The sequence below is a fragment of the Nannospalax galili genome, unplaced genomic scaffold, assembly GCF_000622305.1.
Source record: "Nannospalax galili isolate Female #2095 unplaced genomic scaffold, S.galili_v1.0 scaffold210, whole genome shotgun sequence".
Taxonomy (NCBI): Eukaryota; Metazoa; Chordata; class Mammalia; order Rodentia; family Spalacidae; genus Nannospalax; species Nannospalax galili.
In genome coordinates, this window is record NW_008329365.1 from 1,799,287 (window position 1) to 1,818,819 (window position 19,533).

Genomic DNA, 19,533 nt, shown 5'->3' on the forward strand with positions numbered 1-19,533 from the left:
GGACATATGGGTTGTTCCAACTGCAGCCTCTGTGAATAATGTTATAGATGGCTACAGGAATAGCTCTTTAAATCCTTTCACATCTTTTGGAGATATACCCCAAAAGAGATTGCTGGACCATTCTGTAATTCCATTTTTATTTATTTTGGGCGGGGAGGTGCCTTTGTGGAAATCAGAGAACAATTTTTGGCAGTCATTTCTCTCCTTCCACTATGTAGGTCCCGGGATTGAACTCAGGTTGCCAGGTTTGGCTGTGGGCACCTTTGCCCACTGAACCATCTTGCCAGCCGCATTTTGAATTTTTGAGGGAAACTTCCTATTGTTTTTCATTTGTGGCTATTCCATTTTACATGCCCATCGATAATGAAGAAAAAGTTCCAGTATCTCCACACCCTTGCCACACTTGTTATTTCTCAGGTCCATCCTGATGGGGTGTGAGATAGTCATTTTTCATAAAGAAACCTAAAAAGAACAGGAGCATAGCTCCATAGTAGAGCACTCCTCCAGCATGCATTAGGCCCTGGGTCCAGTTCCCAGCACTGTCAAAAAGAATTCGGAGGGACTGAGCAATGGCTCAGTGGTTAAGAGCACTGGCTGCTCTTGCAGAGGACTGGGTTTGGTTCCCAGCACCCACATGGCAGACAACAACCATCCGTAACTCCAGTTCCAGGGGATCTGACACCCTTTTCTGACCTCCATGGGCACTGCACAACACAGGTATACCTACCTACATGCAGGCAATACACTCATACACATAAAAAAATAAAAAAATAAAATTTTTTTCAAAGAAAGGGAGGAAGGGAAGGAAAGAAGGAGAGATGAAAGAGGGGAAGGAAGGAAGGAAGGAAGGAAGGAAGGAAGGAAGGAAGGAAGGAAGCCAAATTTTGATAGATCCAGAATCTTCTATAAAATTATAGCAGACGCCTCACAGCCACCACACCTGGGCAATACAAATAACATAGGCATTCCCATGGCCTGCAACCTGGGAGGTGACCTCCCATAGTGCTGCCCCCCCCTCAGGACAGCTAAAGCTAATAGGGCAACAGACGATGCCCCGCTTTGATGATCCAGTAACAGCTGATGCTCATAAAGGACGTCAAGTGGTGATCATGAAAGGCAGTCTGCCCACCTCAGTGTCTCTGATGAGCCGCTGCGTCTCACTACCTCACCTTCAAGTCTAATGCCACACCATCGCAATGGTTTCATTCTCAACTCATTATATGTAATAGGTATAATAGGACCAAAGTCAGAGACGGTTGCCAGGAGGTCTAGCACAGCCTCCCTGCCTTGCAGAGGAGAAGCAGAATCTTGAAGAAATGGATGACCACACAATGACTGACGACTCAGTAGTCAGCAGGATGGGCCAGGTTTTCTGACTCTAGGCCAGTCCTTCCCCTCCACAAAGCTTTTCTGTGCTCATATTGCTGAACCAGTAATTCAGGTGTGCCCCCTTGAGAACCAAACGAGGTATTTCAGACCAGTGAGTGCTGACTGTCTACTTCGTGAAGGCACTGTGCAAAACGGCTAAGGCTCTGTAGGTCAGAAAGCCCATCTGAGGATCAGCAACTAGATCGGTTATTCCCTATCAACAAACATGAGCATCTTTGGGGTACCAGGAGTTACTCTAAGATTTGGGCCTAGACAAGGCAGATAGCACTGCCTAAACGGAGCTTATATTTTTGTAGAAGAAATAGCACAATGAAGAGAATTCCAGGGCTATAATTTTCTTGTTTCACAGATGGAGAAGAAGGCTTACCCAGGATGATATGGCTCACTAGTGGCTGAACCAAACCTGGAATCAACTCCTGTGCAAGGCTTGCTTGTCCTCTCCTCAACTTTATGTTTTGTTAGTTTTTGAACTTTTTGAGACAGGGTCTCCCTAAAGCTCCAGCTGGCCTGAAACTTGCTAGGTAAACCAGGCTGGCCTTGATCCCACAGAGATCTACCTGCCTCTGCCTCCCAAGTGCTGGGATTAAAGGCATGTGCCTGGCTCTGCACAACATTTTAACATTTGCTTTCTTTCTTTACTATTTTTCTTTTTTCTTTCTCTCTTTTTCTAATATTATGGTATTTTTGAATTTTTATTTTTATTTATTATTGGGGGGCATGTCTGTACCAGAACATATGTGGAGCTCAAAGGACAACTTTCAGGAGTCTGTTCTCTCCTTCCACTGTAGAATGTAGAATCTCTCTCTCTCTCTCTCTCTCTCTCTCTCTCTCTCTCTCTCTGATGATATACAGAAACAGGGTAGATACATGCCAAACCTTGCACCAAACTCTCCAAACTCTGGCAGAAGGAGACAAGATATTTCTCAGTCATCACTTAAGAATAAGTCTAAACATCTACTAATTGGACTCAATGAGCTACAAAAGTAATAAAAAAATAAGACATAAAGTTAGGAGGGAGATATGAGAGTGGGGAACACTGGGATTCCATTGGAACTGGAGGGAGAGAGTAGGTGATGGATATGATCGTGATACATTGCATAGTGGCTAGAGAGATGGCTCAACAGTTAAGAGCACTGGCTGCTCTTGCAGAAGTCCTGGGTTTGGTTCCCAACACCCACATGGCAGCTAACAGTCATCCATAACTGCAGATCCAGGAGATCCAATACCCTCTTCTGGCTCCTGCGGACATTGCACAACATGGGTGCACTCACGTACATGCAAGCAAAACACTCATACACATGCAATAAAAATAAATAAATCCAGCACGCCTTAATCCCAGCAATTGGGAGGCAGAAGCTGGTGGATCTCTGTGAGTTCAAGGCCAGACTGGGCTACGTCATAGTGAGATACAAGTCAGCCTAGGCTACAGAGTGAGAACTTACCTCGATAAAAAAGGAAGTGGGGCTGGGAGATGACTCTGTGTGTAAAAGTGTTTGTCACGCAAGCATGAAGAGTAGAGTTCGGATCCCCAGAACCCATGTAAACCTGGGTGTGGTCATCCATGTCTATAATCTCAGTGCTTCTAAAATAAGATGTGGAAAGAGAATTTCCGAAGCTTGTGGGTCAGCTAGACCGGCTTATCTAACACTTAAGGCTGTTCTTTGACCTCCATATATGTGCTGTGGCATGCACACTCAGACACACAAATGTACTTGCATTCTCTCTCTCTGTCTCTCTCTCTGTCTCTCTCTCTCTCTCTCTCTCTCTCTCTCTCTCTCACACACACACACACACAGGAAAGAAAGAAGGAAAGGAGGAAGGGAGGAAAAGAGGAAAGGAGGGAGAGAGAGAGAAAGAGAGAGAGAGAGAGAGAGATGGGGAAAGGGAGGCAGGGAAGAATGCTTAATGCTGTCCTTGGCCTGGCCACACAGAAGGCCAGTTAAATCAGTGAGGGAGGGAATCCCCTCCAAATGGATGCATTTAAAAATGTGCACCAGTTTGCACCCAAAGCTTGCAGCAAATATGCCAAAAATGCAGGACAGGAAACCTGCCTGTGTGGAAAGACAGATGCAGGGAAAACCTGGGCAGAGTGAACACAGGGTCCTCCTCAGGCTGCAGCAGGAAAGCAGGGGTTGGAGCACCAGCAGAATGCCTGCACAAGACTCCTGGGAGGAGGGTCAGAGCCTCATAGCCAGTGCTGATCCAGGCCACAGCTGGAGCTTGAGGCAAAGGAAAACAACTCCCAGGTTTAGAGCCAAGGGAAAACTTTAATAAAAAAGACTCCAACTGATCAGCGTGGTGGCTCACACTTGTAATCCCAGAGCTAAAGGGGCTGAGGCAGGAGGTTCATGGAAAGTTCAAGACAGATTAGGCCACATAATGGGTTCCAGACCAGCCTAAGCTACAATATGAGACCCTGTCTTTAAACGAAGGCTGAAGAGATGGCTCATTGTATAAGAGTGCTTGCTGCAAAATCATGAGGACCAGGGTTTGAATCCCAGTATCCACATACCAAACTAACAAGCCAGGCACATCCAATGAATGCCAGTAACTCTAGTTCCAAGAGATCCAATGCCTCCTCTGGCCTCTGTGCATACATAGGCATATCCCCTACCCATCCCCAACATACACATAGAGGCATATACATTCACACAGACACACACAAATAAAAGAATAAATGTTCTTTTAAGTCTCCAATAAAAAAATATAAATTCCTCATTGTGCAATCAATCCACACATACATAATCAGGCCTCGTAAACCCATAGGAGAGACCGGGAGGACATGACAGGCTAGAGAAGTGCAGCCTGATTGGAAACAATTGCTTCTTTTTTGCAATAACACAGAGTCTGAAAACAGACAAGCCACAAAAGCTTGTTGTTATTAAAGTTTTGATATATGATTCATTATGGACCCTTTTGCAGTTGTTTTCAAATTTTAAAATATGGTATCAAATATTTCAATGACTAATTTTCATATCATGGGCCCTTAAATCTTGTGCCTGAGATGCCATCCTAGCCCCACTGATCAGATTTGCTTTGTGGGAAGGATGTGGCTAGGATGCCTAAGGAGCCCTGGCTGCACATTAGAATGACTTGGAATGCTTAATGCTGTCCCTGGCCTGGCCATACAGCAGGCCAGTTAAGTCAAAATTCCTGGGAATGGAGCCCAGCATGGGTATAACAGGGATTCTGTTCTTCAGAGTTACAAATGCCTACATTAAAGAGATATTTAAGATCTGACATGAGGGAGAAGGGAGAGAAGACCTCAACATCCTGATCTGGTCACTGAAGTCCCTGATGGTTCTGTTCCACTTTCTAAATAGAAAGAGAGCCCGGTGTGAGGGTACACGTCTATCATCCCAGCTCATTCATACAACTTTCAGCAGGTTTCAGGTAGAGGAGGGACACACAGCTACAAGCGCCAATAGATTCAGAGGTTCAGGAGCCAGCATATACATGGAGGTCAGAGGACAGTTTTCAAAAGTCAGTTCTCTCCTTCTACCATGGAATCCAGGATCAAACTTGGGTCATCAAACTTGCACAACAAACACTTTTACCCACTGTGCTATCTCATTGACTTGGTATATTTATTTTTAATTGACACACAATGCTAGGTGTGGTGGCACAGGCCTGTAATCCCAGAATTTGGGAGGTGGAGGCCAGCCTGGGCCACATGAGATCCAACTTCAATAAACAAAATAAAAAACCATCAGGCTGGAGAAATGGCTCATTGGTTAAGAGCACTGACTGTTCTGGCAGAAGACCTGGGTTCAGTTCTCAGCACCCACATGAAGGCTAACAACCATCTGTAACCCCAGTCCTGGAGGATATGATGCCCTCTTCTGGCCTCCACAGGCATTACACGTGTGAGTCCACTTACATCCATACAGGCAAAACACTCAAACACATAAAATAAAAATAAATACATCAGGGCTGTAAAGATGGCTCAGTGGTTAAGAACACTAGCTGCCCTTGCAGAGGATCTGGGTTAAGTTCCCAGCACCCACATGGCAATTAACAGCCATCCATAACTCCAGTTCTGGAGGATCTAATGCCCTCTTCTGGCCTCCATGAGCACTGCACCCACATGGTGCACATGGCAACCACACACACACACACACATACACACACACACACACACACACACACACACAAATAAATAAATAAAATCTTTAACAAATAATAATTAATCAAAACATTTTTAAACATAAATTCAAAGAATCTCTCTTTAAAACGAGTTCCCATGTTGGTCTCTGAGTTTGGGAAGTTGTCCTGAATTGAAAAGAAAAGGCTTCTGGTCTGTTTTATCACAAGCTGTGTCCATCCAGCCTTTTCCAGTTTGGCTCCAATGAGCATAAACGGGTTGGTGTGGATGCCCTATAAGGAACTGGGAGAGTTCACGAGTCAGGCCTGTCCTCGGGGACGTGCAGCCTCAGAGCTGCATCTTTTCCTGCCCTCTTGTCAGGGGTCCCATACTGCCCACTATGACCTTGGGCTCCTCTGAGATCCACAGTCCAGGACACATTTACCCAGTGTTTGAAAGGAGGCATACTGTGCGAAGCAGCTTAGGCCCTGACAACTCAGGAAGGTAAATCCTCTCTGAGCCTGCCTTCTAGCACTCACAACAGCTTCCAGCTCTGTTTGTGTAATCTGACAGATCCTTGTTCATCCATTTGGGTTCAAGTCCATTTATAAAATTGATACACTTGCGGGGGGGGGGATGGAGTCCATCTCTGCGGGGCTCAATCTATACGGCTTCTCTTAGTTTTGGCCTCAGGGAACGCCTTTCTCTTTTCTCCTATTTGAGGTTCTTTCTGGTGCCTTCCTTCTGGGAAGCAGCACCGACAAAGAAAAGCCTCGGGGGAAATAAACCAGGACGTGATGAAATGCATTCAAACCCAGAATGGAAGAATTTCCTCTCCTTCCTCCAAGCCTCAGACTTGTGAATTGCTTTTATCACATTGGACTTAAATGTTCTTGTTCAGAAAAAAAAATTGCTGACCGATCAGCTGGAAAAGCATTTGAGGACAAATTGGCATTCAAGACACCAGAGCAGATGAGATGGAAACCAGAGAGCTGTGTTCTCAGAGGAGACCAGCCATAATTCTAATTTGCTTGTGATGTGACTCAGGAGAAAACAAAAGTTTTTCCAAAAAGTTTACATTCCAGCAGGCATGGTGGCATATATCTTTAATCCCAGCACTTGGCAGAGGCAGGCAGATCTCTGTTAGATTAAGGCAGCCTGATCTACACGGCAAGTTCCAGGTCAGCTGGGGCTACAGGGAGACCCTGTCTCAAAATGACGAAAGAAAGAAAGAAAGAAAGAAAGAAAGAAAGAAAGAAAGAAAGAAAGAAAGAAAGAAAGAAAGAAAGAAAGAAAGAAAGAGAGAAAGAAGGAGGGAGGAAAAAAATTCACATTCAAAGCCAGATATGATGGCTCCCACCTTTGATCCCAGCACTGGTGAGGCTGAGGCAAGATTACTGTGAGTTTGAGGCTAGCCTGTGCTTAATGTGATATCCCTCATAGGCAAACATATCTAAACTCTCGGCCCCAGTTGGTGATGCTGTTTGTGGAGGCTGAGGAGGTGCAGCCTTGATGGAGGATGTGTGTCACTTGGGCCTTGAGCATTTATAACCTAGGCCCAGGTTCACTATCTTTGCTTCCTTTGAGAGCTTGAAGGTGTGAACACTCTTGCTTCCTCCAGCCACCTGCTGCCATGCCTCCCCCACCACATGGACTCTTATCCCTCTGGGACCTTGGTCATGGTGTTTTGTCACAACAGAAAAGTAACTAATGCACTTACTTAGTGAGTTCTAGGCCAGTCTGAACTACAGTGCGAGACCCTGTGTTTTGGGTACCCAGCTATGCCAGAAGGCTTCCCATTGTTATGATAAAAGACTAAGAAAATCAAATTACAAAGAGGAAATATTTGCCTGGGCTCATAGTTTCAGAGATTTTTAGCCTGTGGTTACTTGCCCCATCTCTTTGGGTCTGTGGTAGCACAGATACACGGTAGTACATCTCAGGTAGGAGCACGGGACAGGATAGACCTGTACACCCCATGTTAGCCAAAGAGCAAAGAGAAAAAGAGTAAAGGGAACTGGGATCCTACATCTCAAAGACACATCCCCAGTGGCCTGCCTAACTTCCTCCCCAGGCCTCACCTCCTAAAGTTTCCATCACCCAATAGAACCACAGGCTAGTGACCAAGTCTTTAATTCTTGGTCATTAGAGACATTTAAGATCCAAACAAGCCCAGATGTGGCAGTGCACATCTGTAATCCCAATGCTTGGGAGCTGAACTCAGGAAGATCAGGAATTCAAGGGCAGCCTGGGCTACATGAGACTCGTCGATCCCCCACCCAATAAAAGAAAACCTAAACAATAGTACTAGTTTCAAGTTGACATTGTAGGAGACTTTCCTCTGTGAGCAACACCTGACTTAGATGGAGAAGCTATGGAAGAGATCTTGAGAAAGAATCCAGTGAGAGACAGAGATTGCTCTGTTCTCTCTAAGGCATTAGGAAGAAGCTTGGCTTATGAAATTGAAAGCATGGGATGTTAAACCATCTAGCTTTCAAAGGCTCAGATTAAGAAGGGCTGGTTAGCAGTCTGAAAAGAGGCACTGAGCTCCATACATGGATTACCAACGTAGCAAGATTTGGGTTCTCTTGACTCTGAGACAAGTGTGCGGGGTTCTAAAGCAGCTGGAGTCCCAGGGTGGCTATGCCTGGCAATGAACGACTTCATCAGTTAACCTTAAAGCATTTGAATCAAGAGCCAGATGCAGTGGTACATGCCTGTAACCTCCCACTTTGGAGGATCAGGAGTTGAAGGTCATTGTTGGCTGCATAGTGAGTGCAAGGTCAGCCTGGGCTACATGAGACTCTGTATGTATGTGTGTTTGAGAGAGACAGACAGAGAGAGGGAGACAGAGACAGAGAGGCAGAGACAGAGAGAGACAGAGACACAATGAGACAGAAACACAGAGTGACAGAGAATGAGACAGAGAGAGAAAGAGAGAGAGAGAGAGAGAGAGAGAGAGAGAGAGAGAAAGAGAGAGAGACACAGAGAGAGAGAGAGAGAGAGAGAGAGAGAGAGAGAGAGAGAGAGAGAGAGAGAGAGAGAGAGAGAGAGAGAGAGAGAGAGAGAAATGGATCAGAGAGATGGCTCAGCAGGTAAAAGCATTTCCTGCACAAGCCTGGTAACCTGAGCTCAATCCTGGAACCCATATAAAAAGTCAGATATGTCACTTGGGTTTTTCTCTAGGATATGACCTCTCCAGCCATGTGTATTAGCCAGTGTACAGAGAACAAGCGGCCACAAAGTACTTATCTCTGAAAGGGACATCTCCTTTAAACCTTTGCCTCCGAAAGCTCAGAGATCATTTTGGAAGAGGAGGCAGAAAGATTGTACAAGCCAGAGGTGGTGTATCACAAGGAAACAGTCTTCCAAGCAGCTGGTTTGTTACTCATATGAACTCATAGCAGTGGTGACAGCATGCACAAGTCCTATGCAAGCTCAAATCAGACACAATTCCAGCTTAGACATGGAACGAGGGTAAGAAATCCCAGTCCAATCTAAGGAACTTTAGGCAATTGATGGCTCCTGGGAGAGAGACAGTGTTTTACAGGGATGGGACTCTTGGTGGACACAGTAGATGGACCCACACTGAAGGACATTTGCGGGTACAAATCAAACTCAATAGGCCATATATATATATATATATATATATATTTGGGCAGAGGGCAGGGGGCAGAGGGTGAGAAGATGGAGGGACCATTCAGGACCACCTAAATGCTATCAAACTATATTGTATGAAAATTACAAAAATCCAATTTAAAAATGCAAAAAAAAATATAAAAAAGCAGATATAGGGGCACACATCTGTAATTCCGACATTTGTCTGGCAAGATGGGAGGCAGAGACAGGAAAATCAGCCAGAAGTCGGTCACAACCCTCCAGCTAGCCTGGAGTCCGCAACACAGTGGCAACAATAGAGATCCGATTTCAACAAGGTGGAAGGAGAGAACTGACCCCTGAAAATTGTCCTGACTCTTTATGCAGAACTGATAAACAACTGTGGTTTGTTTGGGGGTTTTGTGGCCAGTGTTGCTGTTTTGTTTGGTTGTAGTTGGACGTGATGGTGGTGATGGCACCATGAGGTGGTTTTTCTAAGACAGGGTCTCACTGTGTCACCCAGGCTGGCCTCAAACTCACTGTGTAACTGGGAAGCTCAAGCTGATCTCAAGTTCATGGCCTCCATCTCCCAAGTGCTGGGATTGCAGGTGTGAGTCACCACATCCAGCAAGCAATCATGTTTCTGTTCAGCCTCTAATTTTTTTTCTTCAAATTCATATTTCATTGGGTACACGCATGAAATTCTCAAAGAATTAAATAAAATACAAAATACACATGTACAGCAGAGAAAAATATATAAAAGGGCCAATTTGTCATGTCTGGCACTGCTACAGTTTTGCTAGGGAAAGGACAGGACAGATGACCCAACCAGTGCCTTGGGGAGAGGAGGTAGGCTGATTGGCACACTCAGAGGCCTCTCCTGTGTATGTCTGGGTGTGAACCTTTTGGAAGCTGCCCCACCTCATTTTGTCCTTCCTCGTAGAGGAAGCCAGGGCCTTCTGGGAACTTAGCAAAAAGAAGAGCTGTGGTAACTGGAGGCTTCTGTGATGAGGTCCAACCCCTCCGCCCACGGTCACAGACAGGTCACAATCCTCCGGGAACTGTAACTTACTATCTTCTAAATGTCTGTTCTTGGCTTGAATTTCACCCTAGCACATTTTCTTGATTATTTTGCCAGGTCTCCAGGTTTACAGCTCTTCTGCTGCCCAGCATCTACCCCTCCCACCAGCATCTCCACTCCCATAGTCTGCCCTGGGAAGCCCTAGGAATACTCCTCCATTGCTGAGTAAGTGTCTGCCATCAGATGCTCCTGGACCCTTATCCTAGTTACCAGCATGCACAGAGTTCATGGGTCTGTGACTCAAATGATCTGGCCCCTGCTATGCAAAGTCAATCCACAACCCCTTCTGACTTTTCTGCATATCCGGAATCATAAAGTTCTTTCTTGTGCAATTAGTCACCCTCGAAAAACAGCATGGAGTAGTTTTTTTTATACTTTAAAAACAGTTCTCTCTGGGGCCAAAGAGATGGCTCAGCTGGTAAAGGGGCTTATGGCCAAGCCTGACGACCTGAGTTTAATCTCTCTGGAGCCCATATGGTAGAAAGAGAGAGCCAGCTCCTACAAATTGTCCCCTGATTTCCACATGCATGCTGTGGCACACATATACCAATACAAATAAATAAATAGTAAAAAAAAAAAAAATACTTTCTGCATAAAGTTCTAAACCAGGCACTGTTTAAGCACTGACTTTATGCTCCTGGTGGTTGGAGGGCTGGATGAGACATGCTGATTTTCATAAAATTCAAGTACCTTTGCAAATGAGTCTACCTTATCGCCATGCCCACAGTGACATAATATTAAATACAGCACAGCAAATACTCTAACCACGACACCTTCCATTCTAAAACAAGATGCTATGGTTTGAATATGAAATGTCACCTACAGGCTCATGGGGAAAAAGCTGGGGTCCACAGCTACTGGTGCTGTTTTGGAAGGTTCTGGAAACTTTGGGAGATAAGGGTCTCTTTTCCCTGCCCCTTCCTCCCTTGCTCTCTCTACTTCCTGTCTGTAGTGAAGAAGCTTCCCCGCCACATGCTCCTGTTGCCATGATGTTGCCAAGCTCATGGAGCCAAGGGACCATGGACTGAACCCTCCAAATCCAGGAGCCATTATAAATCTTTCCTCCTTTAAGTCATTTCTCTCAGGTGTTTGGTCACAGCCATGCAAAAGTAACTAAAACATGAGACTAGAAGAGAGCTGTTCTGAAAAATACAAGTACCAGCAGAGGCTGGAGTGTGACAGCCAATAACAGTCACCCAAAGGGGAGAACACACCCGACGATGCAATGACCAGCTCTGTCAGTAAAGTGTTTGCCAAACAAGCATGAAGGCCTGAGTTTAATTGCCAGAGTCCATGTAGAAGAAAAACAGGAATGGTGGTGCCTGTAAACCCAGTGCTGGGGAGGCAGAGAGCCCTGGGCCTCCCTGGCCAGCCAGCCAGCCCAGCCTACTCCACCTCTAGCTCAATAAGAGACCCTGTCTCAAAAAACAAGATGGGGCCAGCAAGAGGACACTGTAGTAAAGGCATTTGCTGCCAAGTCTGATGACTCAAGTTCGATCCCTGAGACCCACGTAGTTGAAAGGACAGAACCAAGTCCCACAAGTTGTTCTCTGACCTCCACACACAGGCCGTGGCAAATGTGCATATGTACACACAAATATGAAAAGTAATAAAGTAATAAATATTTCAAATGAGGTGGATGGTACCTGAGGAACAACACCCAAGGTTATCCTCTGGTTTACACATGCACACACGCATACACGCACATGAACATGCACACACACAAACAAAAGTAAAAGTGATAGCCCCTCTGTGTGCTATGTAGGGTAAATCCAGATTAACCCTCCAGCTACATGTGCTATCAACTGTGAGTTTTCAGTTGACTTTAAAGTTAACTGTGGAGCTCTCACAGCTGCGTCACACGTCACTGGTCTCCCACCAGCTCTGCTGTAGGTGACGCCTTTGACATGTGGGGCACAGTGGTAGCAGTTGCCTTGGTTACTTTTCAAGGACTGGAAGGTTGTTTTCGATGAAAACCCTGGTTCTTCACTAGGACTGAGCAGATGTGAGATGATGACATCAAAGGGCCAAACTTTCTGTGCTTAGATTATGCTAATGTCGCTGTGTTCTGAGCATGCGTTCTGTGAAGGGCTGGGAAAACTGATACTCAGATGCAAACTGCTTCACCCTGACCCCTCATCATCTTCTCTCACACCTCAGAACATCCTGTTTCTGAGTGTGTGTGTGTGTGTGTATGTGTGTGTGTGTCTGTGTGTCTGTGTGTGTATGCCTATGAATGTGTCTGTGTGTATATGTGTGAGTCTGTATTTGTGTATCTGTATGTGTATCTGTGTGTGTTTGTGTGTATGTATCTGTGTGTGTGACTGTGTTCATGTCTCTGTGTGTACCTGTATGTATGTCTGTGTGCATCTGTATATGTGTCTGTGTATATGGGTCTTTGTGTATGTCTGTCTGTGTCTGTGTGTGTGTGTGTGTTTGTGTTTCTGGATGTGTGTGTATGTGTCTGTGTGTGTATCTATGTGTGTCTGTGTGTATGTCTGTGTGTGTCTGTGTATATATGTGTGTGTATCTGTGTGTCTGTATTTATATCTGTGTATGTGCCTGTGTGTCTATGTCTATGTCTATCTGTGTGTGTGTGTGTGTGTATGAATATGTGTGTGTGAGTATGTGTGTGTTTGTCTTGTGGTAGAATTTCAGACTCTAGCCCTGGATGGACTGGCACTTACTATGTAACCCAGGATGATTTGGCATCCATGGCAATCCTGCCTCAGTCTCCCAAACCCTGGGATCACAGGCCTGAGCCACCACTCCTGAATCAGCTTGCATTGTCCCATAAATACCCCCAAACCCCATCTCAGGGAGGTGGATCTGAGACCTGTCTCCACATACTCAGCCACTTTCTGAATAAACTTTCTCTTCTGTAAAACTCTGTGGTTTGCATACTGTGCAATGGGTAAAAATGGGCCTTGTTCAGTAACACATGGCTCTTAGCTTCAAATACTAGGAATAGTGTCAGGCATGATGGTCCACACCTGTAATCCCAGCACTCAGGGTCCTGGAGGCAGGAAGATCTCGAGTTTCAGGCCAGCTTGGGCTGGATACTAAGATCCTATCTCAGAAAAAAAAAAAAAAAAAAAAGAGGAGGGTTAAAAAAACAAACAGAATAACAACTTCGCAGATTAATTACTTTTCTTGCTGTGAGAAAGATACTGACAAAAGAAACTTAAGGAAAGAGAGATTTATTTTGGTTCAGAGTTTGAGGCTATGGTCCATCCTGGTGGGGAAGGCTTGACAGCAGGCACTTGAGGCTCTGCTCACAAGCCGTCAGGAAGCCGAGAGTGATGAACGCTGGCGCCCAGCTTGCTTTCTTCAGTCTGGGATCCCAGCCCATGTGATGGTGCTGTTCACTGTTAGAGTAGGTCTTTACCTCAATTAACCTACTCTAGAAACTCCACGGGCATGCCCAGAAGTCTGTCCCCTAGGGGAGTTTAGATCCCGTTAGCTGACAATCAACAGTAATAATCTCAGCAAGTAAACATGTCCACTCTAAGAGTTCTGAGACTTTCAATTTACCTGGCTTGACACTGCGCCCCCACGTGGTTCCAGCAGAGCATTGCCGATTCTGAACACCCCCAGCAAGAGAGAAGCAGTACTTTGCAGAAAGCGCTTCTAGAATCAGCCTCCCTAAAATGTACAGCCACTGAGCCACCTGCTCTACGGTAATTATCAGGCAGCTGGGAAACAGTGTGTTGGCATGAACCCAAGATAGCCCACCCTCCCTGACTCCCAGCCTTGTTGCCTGGTAACTATGTCCTGATGGGCATTACTCGGCCTCCTGGTGCTTCAGGGGTCTGCACGCCCTAAGTAAGAGGGGTGGGATTAACAATAACAAAAACTTATAAGATGCGTCTATGTATTCAATTATACAAATAAAACGCTTCAAGCAGAGCCTGGCAGAGAGTAAGCTCACAGTAAGCCTTGACTACAATGACGACATTGCACCCACCGCATCCTCTCATCTCCCGATGAACTGTCTCCAGCCCCATCTGTGTGTCTCAAGGTTCTAAAAACAGTTCCTCCATGCAAGTGAGATACACAGAAATGAATTCGGTATTCCGATGTAGGATAACACGTGTACCCCCAATTCGGAAAGAACAGCATGTGCAGCGGTTTAGACTTCTCTATAGCTCTGGGGCTGCCTGGGCTACAGAGCCTCGGCACTGGCCCTTACCAGGCTCACAGATATCTAAAAGTGCCAGGTCTTTCCATCAAAGCTGCTGTCAACTCACGTGTTTCCAACATGTATTTACGTAACGATTGGAGGACTCGAATACATTTACATATATTAAACTAAATTCTTCCAACTTCATTGCAACACATTGGTGTTCTGGTTTTATTATTCAGTCTTTCCTAATTTTATGTCATGTCAAAAATGTGATACATGTTTTATTTTTGGCTGAGAGATTAATAAAAACGTTAGGGCTGGGCATAGTAGCACACACTTTTAATGCCAGTACTAGGGAGGCAGAGGCAGAGGCAGGTGGATCTCTATGAGACTGAAGCCAGCCTGGTCTACACAGTGACTTCCAGGCCAGTAGAGGTTACAGGGAGACCCTGTCTCAAAAAACAAAACAACTCGATATATAGACCAGGTTGGCCTTAAACTCACAGAGATCTGCCTGCCTCTGCCTCCTGTGTGCTAGGATTAAAGGCATGCACCAACTTTGGCTGCATAGTGACTTTGAGGCTAGCATGGGCTGCACAAGATCTTGTTGCAAAAACAAAGAAACAGGCCTGTGAAATGGTTCAGTGGATAAAGGTGCTTGCTGCCAAGGGTGGCTACCTGAGTTCAATCCCTAAACATATATGGTGAGAAGAAAGAATCAGTTCCTACAAACTGTCCTCTGACTTCCATATATGTGCATGGGCACACATGCCAACACACACACACACACACATGCATACATATATACGAAAGAAAGAAAGAAAGAAAGAAAGAAAGAAAGAAAGAAAGAAAGAAATGTGATAGAAAACTTTTTAGACAGAGTCTCACTATAGCCCTGGCTGGCATGAAACTCAATATGTAGACCAGGCTAGGCTTGAACTCACAGAGATCAGTCTGTCGCTGCCTTCTGAGTTCTGGGATTAAAGGCATGAGTCATCATGCATGCCCAGCATTGAAAAAAAAATAAAATTAGCACAGAAGAATATCCAAAGACAGCAATCTACAAACTGGAGGCTGGTTTCCCAGGTACTTAGTGATGAACACTGGAAGGTTTTCCAGAGCTATCTGAAATAATACCCCATTTGAGACAGGGGCTGGGACATTAGCAAACCTGCCAACTGTGGCAGCAACAGAAGGAAGTGGACAAGAAAGGAAAGGCCTAAAGAGGCACGTCAGTTCTCAGGAGTAATAAGTCTAGAAACAAAGAAAGGAAATGCAGAATGTGTGGGGAAGGGGAGGGGGTTACAGCTGGATTTTGGGGGCCAGGCTGGACTTTTTGTTTTGATACATTTTCCTGACCGAAAGCCAATGTTCTTGCCACACAAATTCAAAATGACCTTAACAAGAACAGCCTAGGAGATGTGATCTGTAGATGCCAGACTGCGTGCAAACAAGATGGAAACACCTTAGAGTTTCACAAAAATAAAACGAAGGGCAAAGAATGCCTGCCAAAGGAGATGGCGACCAATGTTTTTAAAGATGGAGGGATGAAGGAGCAAGGCATCCTTGCCTCCAGCCTGCTGAGTATCTCCTGCTTTAAAAGGGCAATTTTAGGGGCTGGAGAGATGGCTCAGTGGTCAAGAAAACTGGTTGTTCTTGCAGAAGACCCGGGTTCGAATCCCAGCACCCACATGGCAGCTAACAACTGTCCATCACTCCAGTTCCAGGGGTTCTGACAGCCTCTTCAGTCCTCCGCAGGCATGGCTCGATACGGGTGCACTCATATACTTGCAGGCAATACACTCATACACATAAAATAATAATTTTTTTTTAAAGGCAGTTTTAGCTAAGGGCTTCTGAGATAGGGACTTGCCAAGGGCTGAACGCTGATGTTTTAGCGCCACCCAGTGGCCTTTCTGGGTATGGCAGCTTTGGTTCACTACAGCACACAGAAAAGCAGGATCTGTGGTTTAGTTCTCATTTGACAATGAAAAATGAGGAAAAGGCCGTTAGACTTCATTCCATCATCACTAATTTAGCTCAGAAGAAATGGAACTTTGCTGCCCAGGCATCAATCAACTGACACTGCTCAAGGACCAGCCCAGGCTAACTCTTCACATTCTATTTTCTCCCTAGTGGAGATAGAGACAGGAGAGACTGAATTCTTCCATAGGATTCTCAAAGGCTGAATCTACAGCTCCTAAGAGGTCCCTCCCTGGGCAAAAGGGATTTATGTGCAGAAGAGAGAACTTAAAACGAGCTACCAGCCAGGTGAGCAACAAGTGCTATCCCATCAGGGCCTGCTGGTCATTTATTCAAACTCTGGAGACCACTTTATCTCTTAGAGGACAAAGACAATTCCAGAGTTGGATGGTGCTATAGACACAGGGATACAAAGCCTTGTGGGTTCTCTCCCCAAATGACCAAAGGCTTTCATAGTGAATTCCATGCCAATTTGGGCTACCCTGTCTGAAAAAATATGAGAGAGAGAGAGAAAGAGAGAGAGAGAGAGAGACATCTGAATAGACATGACTTGCTGGGTTCCCTGTCTATTTGCAATACTGCCTAGGCCACACCAACTCTGTTAAAGACTCAGGACACAGCCCAGAAAGCCTCAGCTAGCTGAGCTTTTCCAGGCCTGATGGGTGATGTGCACAGAGAGGCATGGAGGTCCCACACTCCCTCACCCCCCTGCATCTCTCCATCTGTGTCCTTTGCTGCAGCCTTTAGAACAAACAAGTAAACATGTTTTCCTGATTCCTATGAGCCACTTGAGTAAATGAATCAAACCTGAGCAAGGAGCCATGGGAGCCCCAGTTTATACCAGGTAAATCAGAAAGTACATATCAAACACCGGGGGCCTGTGACCTACACCTGGAGTGGTGGGGGGCAGTCCTGGGGACTGGGGTCTCTCAGCCTCCAGGATGTGACAGTGTTCAGGGAGATAGTGTTAGAACCGAACTGAATTAGAGACCACCAGTGTCCACTGCAATGTTACTGACTCACTGGTAGGGAGGAAGCCCTGCATCTTTTTTTTTTTCTAAGTATGAATTTATTTTACTTTATTTGATTTCATTTTAGTCGTTTGGAGACAGAGTCTCCCTGTAGCCCCAGCTGGCCTGACACTTGCTTTGTAGACCAGGTTGGTCTTGAACTCACAGAGATCCTCCCGCCTCTGCCTCCTGAGTGCTGGGATTAAAGATGTGCGCCACCACGCCCAGCTCCCCACACCTTTTAAGGTCAGAACTCTTCTGTGTTGATTTTTGTGGTGTGAGAACACAAAGGATATTGGGGGAGGGGGGGTTGTGACACAGACTCTTACACTGTAACCCAGGCTGGCCTTGAAATCATGGCAGTTCTCCTGCCTCAGCCTCCAGGGTGTTAAGATTACAGGCATACATCATAGTGCCTGGGTGGGAATATGTGTTTCTTTTTTATTTTTTATTGCATTTATTTATTTGTTTGTGTTGGTGTATATCTGTAGGTGTATATCTGCCACAGTGTACATGTGGAGGTCAGAGGTCAACTTGCAGGAGTCAGTTCTCTCCTTTCACCTTGTAGGTCCCAGGGATCAAACTCAGGTCATCAGGCTTAACAGCAAGTGCCTTTTCGCTCTGAGCCATCTCACTGACCCAGGAATATATATTTCTTGAGGCAAAACCATGCTATTTTCTCCTTACAACAAACCTAGTGTCTTCTTGAGAAAGACTAGAATAATCTACAAAGATCCAGATTGTTATTTATTTCCCTTTTTACATTAATACAAAATGAAGTTTATGTTAGTGCAGCCTACCAACCAACCAATATTTGTGGGATACAAATATCCCTAATTGCTCACATCACTAACTCACTCTGATGCTGTTGTTGACAAGATCTTACTCTATAGCTCAAAATGGCCTCAAAATCATAGCAACCTTCCTGCCTCAGCCTCCCACGTGCTGGGATTACAGGTGTGAGACACCATGCCTGGCTGAACTTCCCTTCTTGCATGAAAAGCAAACTTTCCCAAGGCAAGGACTTAGCTAATGTTTGAATGCCATGCAGTAACTAAGTATGGGGATATTTTTTCTTCCTTCATAAAAGAGATTTCTTAACCCTTTGCCCCACAGACTTGTTTCTTGGATTAAGTAAGAATTTTTAGGTACCGTATCTCTGCCAAGATAGGTTATGAACCAATTCTGTCAAGTAAGAGCTCTGTACCTGTCCTTTCCTACAACCAAAACTCTGGTGAGACTAGATGTGGTGGTGCACAGATGTAATCCCAGTGCTTGGGAGATGGAGGCGTGAGAGGAGCTGCCAGGGCTGGGGAAGTGGCTCTGTGACAGTTTCTACATGAAGCCTTGGGTTTGGTCCCCCTTAGGTGTGTGGTGGTGTCTAAAGACAAGTAGATTCCTAGAGCTCATGGACCAGCCAACCTAGCCTACCCAACTCAATGAGAGATCTTGTCTCAAAAAAGGATGGACAGTAGGCCGGGTGTGGTGGCACACGCCTTTAGTCCCAGCACTTGGGAGGCAGAGGCAGGCAGATCTCTGTGAGTTCAAGGCCAGCCTGCTCTACATAGTGAGTTCCAGGCCAGCTGGGGCTACAGGGAGGCCCTGTCTCAAAAAGACCAAAAAAAAAAAGGATGGACAGTGCCTGAAGGACTGAAAGTTGTCCTCTGGTGTCTCCACATGCATACACACATACACACACAATTTTTAAAATAAATAAGCATTAAGCTGGGTATGATAGCACAAACCTGTAATCCCAGTACTTGGGAGGTGGAGGCAGGAGTATCAGGAATTTAAGGTCATTCTCAGCTACATAAGTCTAAGATCAGCTTAGACTACATAAAACCTGTCTCAAAAAAAAAAAAAAAAAAAAAAAAAAAGATTGAGAGATGAGTCATCAGGGTAAAGGCACTTGCCACTTGCTACCAAGCCTGATGACCTAAGTTCAACTCATAGGATCTGAATGGTAGAAGGAGAAGACTGACTGGCTTCCCTAATTTATATTCTGACCTCCACATGCACACTAATGCACATCCATACCCATACCCATACCCACAAACATACACGCATGCACTAAAAGAATGGGGGAGGGGGCTGGAGAGATGACTCAATGGACCAGGGTTCAATTCCCAACACCCACATAGCAGTTAACAACCATCCATAACTACAGTTCCAGGGGATCCAACACCTTCTTCCAACCTCCTCAGGCACTGCACAACACCGGTGCACCTACCTACATGCAGGCAATACACTCAAACACATAACT